This window comes from Anoplopoma fimbria, chromosome 14 (assembly GCF_027596085.1).
Source record: "Anoplopoma fimbria isolate UVic2021 breed Golden Eagle Sablefish chromosome 14, Afim_UVic_2022, whole genome shotgun sequence".
Taxonomy (NCBI): Eukaryota; Metazoa; Chordata; class Actinopteri; order Perciformes; family Anoplopomatidae; genus Anoplopoma; species Anoplopoma fimbria.
The window spans coordinates 18,448,805-18,459,420 of record NC_072462.1 but is presented as its reverse complement, the minus strand read 5'-3'; positions in this window follow the sequence as shown (position 1 = coordinate 18,459,420).

Genomic DNA, 10,616 nt, shown 5'->3' with positions numbered 1-10,616 from the left:
TGCCATCAGTGTCTGATTTATTAAACTGTCAACACTGACGATTGCATTGTGGCATTGAATTCAGTTCATAAACTTACACTTATATTTTATTGAATATTTATCATCAAATTACATTACATTACAGTCATTTAGCAGACGCTTTTATCCAAAGCGACTTACAGTCAGTAGTATATTACATATCATTCACCCATTCACACACTGATGACAGGCTACCATGCAAGGTGCCACCATCAGACTCTAACTAACATTCATGCAACATCCAGTCCACACCGATGGCAAGCCTTCGGGAGCAACTTGGGGTTAAGTGTCTTGCCCAAGGACACATCGACTGCCGAAGCCGGGTATCGAACCACCGACCCTCTGATTGGAGAACTACCTTGCTCTCCACTACGCCACAGCCGCCCCGAATAACTATTTTGAAAGGATTTTTGAATGGATGCTAATTTTAAATATATCCTTTAAAAATCTCAAGTACCCCCTGGAGTGCCTTCATGTACCCCCAGGGGTACACGAACCCCCATTTGAGAACCACTGCTCTACTCATTCTCTGTCTTTAAACTTTAAAGCTGTCACATTTCTGTGCTGTGTTGGAATTTGAAAAACTGATAGCAAAAGAGGAAGCAGAAAGATGAAAGCGAGGATGGAACATGCAAGGACAAAACCCAGACAAGAAAGCAGAAGATAAGCAAGCAGACACAGTTACAGATACAGACTTTGTGAGTGATGTCTGTCCAGCATCCACTGATCTGAAGACTGCTGGATGTGGCTGGTTCAGCCACAATGGTCTCAAAAGATGTTTCCTGGATGTCTCATTCAATTTCAACTTTATAACCCTTTTCTCCATTCTATTTCATTTACACTCTGGGAAAGGGTTAAAGAAAACCTGCTTACAGGGGACACAATAAATGGACATTCTTACAGTGAGATGCCAGCAGAAAACCTTGAAAAAGTTTTTTCAGGCTCTCCTCTTACCACTTTTCTCAGAAAATCTAACAACAGGTTTTAAGTGTGGATCCTAAAAACTATTAAAAGATGTCGTGCAAATCTAAAATTGAAGAATGGTCTTGCAATGCCCTAAATTACTTTCAGATTCAGATTCCACTTATTTTGAGTTGAAAATTTGACCAGTGACAGTCCTTGAAGAAAAGTCCAAACATGTTGTTATTTGAGTAAGGGAGGAAATTGCCACCATTCATACACAGCCTACTTGAAATTCATTTTGTCTCTAGGTAATCTGTCCAAGGTGCTGTCTGTTTATGTGTGTGTGTGTGTGTGTGTGTGTGTGTGTGTGTGTGTGTGTGTGTGTGTGTGTGTGTGTGTGTGTGTGTGTGTGTGTGTTTGTGTGTCTGTGTTTGTGTGTGCTTATCTTTGTTGTGCATCTGTAGAAAGGTAAAAGGAACACCTGCAGCTGCTTCCTCTTTAATGTCCAAAAAGGTGGAGAACATGAGGCACGCACACACACACACACACACACACACACACACACACACACACACACACACACACACACATTCTTTTCCATTCTGCACAAACCCCACAGATGTTATTCTTTATGAATACTCATCAAACATACATCATCCTCTCTAGCTCTGTGTAGCAATCTTCTACATATGTCTGAGCTAACTATTAACTGCTGTTAAATGAAACCACATATTTTAGCTCTCTAAATGTGGGATGAAGTCTGCGGTTCCCAAGCAAAGTGTATTGATGACTTAAAACCATACGACACAAATGGTGGGGATTGGAAGTTAAAAATTGTCTTAATTTTGTGATACCCTTTTAGTTTAATTTTTTTATTTTATAGTGACAGCTATAGACATATTATTTTAATTGATAGTTATTTAGTTTTAAAGGGAAATTTAATTAAAGCTTTGACAACTTATTTTGAAAAAAAATGCATATTTGCTTTATAAAATAGATTCAACTGTTGTAAAAGTCCCCTTCTTGCTTTGGATGTTTTATTATTAATTAATTAATTAATATTTTGACTGAATACAGTATTTGTATAACATTTTACATGCTGTGTAATCAGTAATATTAAACAAAATAAATGACATTATAAATAATAAAACTGTTGAAATGAAGACTGATCCGTAACCAACAGAAGCCTACATTTAATGTATTTGAATGTATTCATTCTGTTATTCTATGAAAGGGGAGTCTGTTTGAAGCCTGTTATGGACTTCAGTGAACCCTGTCAATACTGACACTACGGCACATCTGTACATTTCCACATTAAAGTGGCTGCGTTTGTGAAGATCAAACAGCGCTAGGGTCTACTGAGGGTTCCCGAGCAAACATTGGATTCTGCCTCTTTAGACGGATCTTCAAAAGGATTTGACAATATGGAAATGACCACATATGTTTCATTTTACAAGGACCGGGAGGTGGATGTATTTGATCCTGTCAGGTGACAAATAAAGATAAAGATAAAGATAAAGAGGTTTTTATTGTCATTGTAGTGATACAACGAAATTCCGTTTGGTAGCCCTCAGCCAGCCAGCCAGCAGCAGCGAACAACAAACACAATAGCAACAATATACAACACAATAGCAACAATATACAGATAGAAATACACAAAAGGAATGAAAACTTTACTATGTACAGCAATACAGAATACATATCTTTGGAAGAGTAAAACGACTAGATATTTTTTAATTGTTTTTTTTCATAACACAACCCTGATATGTGATCGGTTGGGACTAAAGTAAAGTCTGAGAAACACAAATAGCAATAGACAAGAGTGCAAATGGATGTGTATGCAAACTTGCGGGAGCTTCCTATAGTTTACAGTATTTGTATGTCTAACAACACTTGTTTTTTTACACATTCCTAATGTCCTTGTAATCTTGAAAATTTGCCACAGAAGACATGACTGTCAGTTAGCAGACTTCTGGACAGATGCATCCATTCATGTTGCACTTTAGAAGAGAGGAGGAGAAGCAGTGTAAGCCTTCCAGTAATAGCTTGAGCTCATATGACTCAGTCTTTTTACAGATGATCAGTCATATTGACCATGGTCTGCTTCCTTCACACCCCATTAAACTCTGAAAAGACCTGGCACTAGTATCTGCAAGTCTCTGTCCGTGTGTGTGTGTGTGTGTGTGTGTGTGTGTGTGTGTGTGTGTGTGTGTGTGTGTGTGTGCGTGTGCGTGCACTCAGAATGACTGTCTGGCATTTGGCCTTAGTGGAGGTCTGCGTTGTCTGAGTGGCCCTCTACTTGGTCATGCTATTGCTATACTTATTGTTATACTAATGTTATTGATATTTGTTCAGTAGCCTATTACTAATCTTAGTATTAGCTAGCTTTAATATAAAACCAGCAGACAGTAGCGCAGCTTAGTTTAGCTTGGTTTATAGACTAGGAGCAGAGATGGCTCTATCTAGCGGATTTCTACAGACTAAACAAAAAATATATAACTTGTTAATCAGTGAGCTTTAGAGGTGTTGGTAGACTGGTATTTTTTTTTTTTTTTACTTTGGACATAGCAGGTTTTGTTTCCCTCCGCTTTACACTATCCACGCTAACCGTCAGATGTCTGTATATATATATATATATATATATATATATATATATATATACATATTTAATTTACAGACATTCGAGTAGTACATTTGTTCTCACCTGCAGGAAGTGTAATTTGGGATTGTGTCATAAAAGGTACCAACCACACTTGAATAACCTTCAATACACTTGCTGCAGGATTGTGTCTACAGGTTTAAAGCAAACTGTGAATCTCACAGGTGTCTTCAGACATCTTCTGCTTCCCTTAATGTCCATGGAATCAGAGTTCAGACAGTCTCTCTCTCTCTCTCTCTCTCAACGGTTCAAGCTAAATCCACCTCAACCTGGAAGACACTCACAACTCAGTGCATTCAATCAGACATTGTGACTGTAAAAGTAACTGTCTGACAGTTTCTACTGACTTCAGCGTCATATTGATTGCTTCACTGATGAAGATTAAAATGATTTATTTTATATTTGTTTTAATCATTGTAGGACTACAAAAATCTCACCAACAATGTACATTATTACTAAACAGATGATCAGGACAGAAACTTCATTGTCTGATGTCTCGTGGTGAAGGTCTTTTATCAGGGGGCTTCCTGCTGAGGAACGTCGTGGTAATCTCTCACAACAAAAACAATGACTCAGCTATTTATTGTGTATGTGAAACATAAAAGCTACTTTCTACAGAATGTGTTATGGCCTACAGACAAATCTTGATCTATTTAATCTCTCTAAACAGTGACTTCCTTCAATTTAACCAATAAATTGTGGTGCTTAGGCCTATAAAATCCTGATCTGGATTTACAAAAGTTATTTTAACAGCATCACCACCAGAGTCATTCACTAACAAGCACTGTCAGCACTAATGATCTAAATGGTGTTTTTGTGCCGTTTACAGTAATCCCATCTATTCTGATCTGTGACTTCCCATTGCAAGCAAACAAACCTTCTAGATAACTCAGCATCAGTAAGTTTTATACACTGACTTTTAGTTTTAGCAGCGATACAAACCACATGATTGCTGTGTTTGAAATTCATAACACATTCAATGATCTGCTTCTTGTAAACAGCTATAGTTTCATATTTCAAAAACAAACAGGACATTAACTCCAAACGACACACAGAAAGAAAAGGCACGACTGCGTGTTTAGTTGTGATGGAAGTGGTCGAGCGACTGAGCCTTTAGTCACTGCGTCAAAGCAAAAATGGTGTTCATGGTAAAAAACATTTACTGGAATCCAGGGTGTCCTGGCGGCTCTGTGGGCAGACACACACATACCACGTGCACTAGATCCAAAGGTCTGTCATGTACTTAACTACCAACCCCCACTTACAAAGGATATACTATAAAAAATAACCAAAACAATATTTTTGTGTCCCTTCAGTAACTTTGTATCACACTGCATCGTGATAAGTTTCAGATTACAGGTGACTGACGAAAGTGTGCAAAATTACCTGTGTATATTCTGTTTAAATGTAGGTTAGATTTCTTTGTTTATTGTTATGTTTGGAATGAAATCACAAACAGACCAACAGGAAACATGTTCAGTTTTGGTTTATTTGATGGACTGAAAACAAAATCCAAATGAAATGTATCCTGTTGCTTTTCCAAAGATTGTCCCCAGTTGAGGTCAAAAGTTGATCTTGAGTTGTTTATTGCTCCCAGCCAGTGTTAGCTAAAGAAAAAAATAATAATTATCTTTCCTACTATTATCATTCCAACTCCACCCTCGACTTCCAGCCCGTTCCATAAAGACTCTCTTTCTCTCTCTCTGATGTGCAGTGTGCATGTGTATACAGATCATTAGCTTTCATGATGACATGCTTAAATTGATGCCTCAGTTATCCTTCACTGCCAGAGGCTCAAACGAGTTCAAAAGCAACATTTCTTTCCACTTTTAAAAAAATAAATCAAATAGGTCAACTGCACTGATATTGATCCTGACTTGTGAGTTTCCACGCTTGCCTCGCTTTCATTTTATTGGTAATCTGTTAAAACATCCACCAAAATCGATGCATATTTATTGTTATTGTTTTAGATTAAGTCCACTGTACTAATACAATTGTTACAGAAGTGAACTAAATCAATGATGATAGTTCAGAGAATCCACGTAATTTTGTTAATGTTAGGATTCAGTCAATAGAACTAATTCAGTGCCGAGTTTTTTTCCATACAATTGCAATTATCGTGCCTGTCACTGAAAACTAATGGCCAAACAGTCTGTGACTCTGGAGGAGGGCAGCTATATGTGTGAAAAGAAATGGAAGCTACATAATGACTCACTTGGGGCTGTCATGGGTCCATAAATCAGCTGCAGTTGCTGCTGTGAGGCCTCACAGAGTTTCTTCTGTCTCATCTTTACGCTCGACCTCTAATAGACACCTGTCCACACTCAAAGGATGACTTACCTCACTTCTGCACTCTGCACTTTTTTTTTTCCATTAAGCTTGATCTCCAGCAAACCAGAACATTTCTGGTGAGAGGGAGCGGTGTAAGCAGTGAACCCAGAGTTAGTATCACTGCCCAGCAAGTAAGGGAGAGGGAGAGAGGGAGAGAGAGGGAGAGAGAGAGAGAGAGAGAGAGAGAGAGAGAGAGAGAGAGAGAGAGAGAGAATGAAGGGGTGTGAAGGAATGCAGCTGTTCAAACACCTCTTTGATTTAGTGGTCACGGCGCCCAGCGTGACTCACTCTGGCTCCAACACCGTGGAGACGTCCATCCCTCTGGTCCCATGGTTTTCTGCTCCGTCGGACTCTGTGTGCATTTATATGTGTGTGTGTGTTTGAAAGAAAGAAAGAGAGAGTAACCTTTTTATGAGTAAGAAATTATAAATGTGATTAAAAGGTGCCCTGTGGTTTTTTTCTTGTAAACTAACAAAGTTTCTGTTTGAACTGAGTAATCCTCACCAAAACCCATTGTGTGTATGAGGCCTGACACACATGTTGAATGCATTTACTTTCTTATAAAACATTTGCAAAGTTAATAAATGTGATGCTTGCATTGTTTACATTTACCTGCTCTTTTTCCCTGTCTTTGCTGGGGCATTGTAGCGTTTCACATCAACACCACCTGTACATCTCTACTCTGCCATTTTGCGTAGTACCTTGACGCAGGAGGTCTGTGCTTTGTTAAGCTGTGAAACAGTTGTAGTTGACTTGTATCACATTGTTATTTTTGTGAAACGGTGGTTCCAGGCAATAAAACTACTTGGTTAGGGTTAGAAAAAACATCATGGTTTGGCTTAAAATAAGTACAATTGTGACACAACGTAAGCTTTGCACATGCCATCAGGTGACTCAGTGGTGTAGCATCTTGTGACACAAAGTTGTCAGTAAAAAACACGTTTTGGTTTTATGTGAGACACGAATGCCTGTCTCCTGAGTCAAAGTCCTCGGTTTCTCTTAACCAATCAACCAGGAGCCACCTTTAAAGTCTTATGAATAATTTATGTGGTGTGAAGCAACCTTGATTTATTTGAGATTCCACTTGGTTTAAAAATAAATTTACAGAAAAGGCCATTGCAGTTGTTGTTTTGCCTTTGTTTTGATGGAGTCAGTACCTGATGAAGGACTGTTAAATTGACCACTTCCACTTGAGTTATATTTCATCACTGTGTGTGCATGCATGTTATTGCTATATTTTAATGTTAAATCTGCTCAAGAGCAAAACAATACAATTCTCATTTAAGTAACTCGTAATGGTCTTTCTGTCTTGAGGACAGTAGGGTCAAAAGGGAAAAAGAAAATCTGGTTGACTGTTAGGCTAAACAAGCAAAATCATGAACTCAGCAATTGTGGAAAAAAAGAGAACACTGCTGATTATTGCTATCATGTTTATGTCACTGATTCTGATGGGGAACGAATCAGTAGGCTATATCAGAGGGAATGCAATGTGGCGGCAAGCCTGAGAATCTGGCTGGAAATTTCAGGCTCTGAGACCTCGGTAACCTATCGCTCCAACGAGAGGCGTTTTAGCAATATAACAAGCCTGAGAGGAGGCAAAACAAACTGGTGGGAATAAATACATCTTCATGTTAAATGAAAGGGATTTGTGTAGCCTCGAAAAAATATATCACAGCAGCTGTCAGTCAAACTGCTCCCCTCCAACTCTCCTCGCTCACAGGGGTCAATACAATCCAAAGAAGCACTCTGCCTTCCTTTTACTCTCTGACTGTGTCAACAGGCTGAGCATGAGGTTTCAGTTTCGCCAGTGCACTTCTCACCTGCGTTTCATTGAAGTCGTGCCAAAATAGATCATGTCAAAGTGGAGTGGTTGCCTGTGTCTTGGCTGACGGTGAAAGTGCTGTGTGTGTGTGTGTGTGTGTGTGTGTGTGTGTGTGTGTGTGTGTGTGTGTGTGTGTGTTGTGTGTGTGTGCGTGTTAAAACCTCAGGTCAGGTATCCGCCGGGCTCCGAACCAAAGCGCTGACACACCACCTGATCTGTGTGTGTCTGATTGAGTGTGCGCGTTGGAGTGTGAGAATCAATGAGAGCCTTGTGTTATCAGGCCTCCCCCCCCACCACCAGTCTGATTGAAATGGAAATTGAAAGTGTCATAAAGCCCATATTGTCAGCCAGACGTTAAGTTATGAAGAATAATAACAGGCTCTTTCATTAGGGAAATGACAGTTTTCGTTTGCTCTGATTTTCCTCCCTGTGGAATGTCTCCGTAATTACTTCAATATTGAGAGTCGAAAAAGAGAAAATAACATCTGGGATCAATGACAACATTTTTCTTTGGATATTAAAAACAATGTCCTGGCTCTGGCAGCATTTGCTGGTAAAAGCAACAATGTTCAGTGAAATGGGGGTACTGTACAATATTTGCACCTTCAGCACTGCCATTTAGCTGAGTTAGTGTCTAAGCGTAAAAGGTGTCGAGCTTTTCTTCCAAAGAAAATATATCCAAGCCATATAAATTGAAATTCTCATAAATATGGATGTATTCAGTGCATCTCAAAGTTATATTACATGCATGTAGTTTTATCTAAACAGAATATTGGTTGTTTAAGATAAATGAATCTCTACATCTGTTATATTGGGAGGGAATGTCTAACCATAAAGGAATCAAAATGAATCAGACAACTCATATTTCAAACAGTAGAAGAATTGGGGGCTTGTGTCTGAACCACACGGGTGGAATCGTGTTATTGCTGCTGGTTGTCCACCTTATTCATAATGTTCATGACTCACTGTCTGACTTTGGTGCATTTTTTCCTCCTCTGATTCCCTGAAATCCTGATGACCAAACGGAGCAATTTGGAACTAGAACATACAGTAAATGCCGGTCAAAATGTGAGGCGGGAGCGTGTCATTTCAAAGTTACATGGACACTCAACAATATCCTGTTGAAATGTCACTTTCTGAAGATAATTTTGCCAGGACACCCACTGTATTTTACCTTGAATCATCTACACATCCCTTCAGAATGACCATGATGTAATCCAAGCATCTCTTTATGTCCTGCAGCAGGATTTAACAGATTTGCAATTAATAATTGTCATCCAGAAAATGGTCCTGTAAAAAATATCACACCTCTGTGAAAACATTACAAACAGTCAGAGTAAACAGTGGACTAATTAGTGACAACCATCCGTTACTGTCTAAACTTTAAGTCATTTGTTTTTCGCTCCTAAATTATATAAAATGAACCATCAGCACACATTACTTAATGCAGATATGGACTGTAACCATCCTCCCCTCTCCTTTCAGTCAGACACGTCATGATGGAAGTGCGTGAGAAACCAGAGGAGTGCACTTTTATTGACTCTGGACCTCTCCCTGCAAAAATGTCAAGAGGAAGCACCCAGTGGCTGAGAGAAAAAGAAGCTCTCAGGAATGAAGAATTGGACACTGATAGGGGGAAGTTCCTGTGTCCGCAGCCTCGAGGGGCATCCAGGCTTCATTTCCCAGGCAGGAGTTCACCATCGTACAAATCTCAAACCGAACTATTATTACTAATAACTCAATTGTTCTCTATTAATGAGACCAAAGATAGGATGGTAGGGGAAACCTAATTGGCATTGACCATATACTGTAACTTAAAGGCTAACTTTAATTCTCCATTATGAATAAGATAATTCCTGACTTGGATACTGTCCCATCTGTCAAATGATCTAATGAAAGCAAAGACGCACTCCTGGAAGGCATTTAAGGAAGAAGCTGAAGAATTCAAATTCACTACAGGCCTAAACTTGACTGTTTTTATTTTTTGTGGTCTTTGCAACCTGAGTGTGTGTGTGTGTGTGTGTGTGTGTGTGTGTGTGTGTGTGTGTGTGTGTGTGTGTGTGTGTGTGTGTGTGTGTGTGTGTGTGTGTGACATACCTGCTCCAAACGTTTTTGTCCGGATCTCTTCCTGAATGTGTGGCTAGATCTCAATCAGTAGGCCATGGGAACTGGATCTGGCTCATTGACGCATTATACCTGCATTCAATTTATTTTTTGGTCCACTCGGGGTCAGAGGTGCACAACATTGACATATTACAGTTCACAGTAGCTTATTTAAACATTCAGTGGTTAAAATATCCTTCATTCTGAGTCGTACCTCTATCTACCTGGAATATGGAAGTCCAAATATACACTTTCCTGGGGGAAATGACAATATGAGAACAGTGAAAGTGGACTAAAACAATAAACTGTTTTGGTTTCAGGTAAATGGTGATTGGCCAGCTTTGTAGTGATTCTGAAACTGGTGAAGCTTTGGAATCATTTTTCTTTTTTTATCATTCAGTGGATGGACAATTCCTTTTCATCCAGTGGTTAGAAGACCAAAATGTATGCTTATCTACATTATATGCAAATATTGGGGCTTGGGGCCGGTCAGCTAAAGCTCCATAAAGACGAGGGGAGCTGCAGATTCAGGTGCTTAATCACTGTCAGTTCATCACTATGCCCCCACATTGTCATTTTAAACATAGTTAATATACAGATATCAATCAATTTTGTGTGCAAACAATGGCATTTCAGTTCATGAATTCATACATGTCCAAAGTCAAATTTTTGTCCACCTTAAATAATGTGAACATATAACACTCTGAATGTAACTGATGCATGGTACTGGTCATCATGATTTGTCAAAATGAGAAAAAAAAACAGACAAGCAGCCTGTTT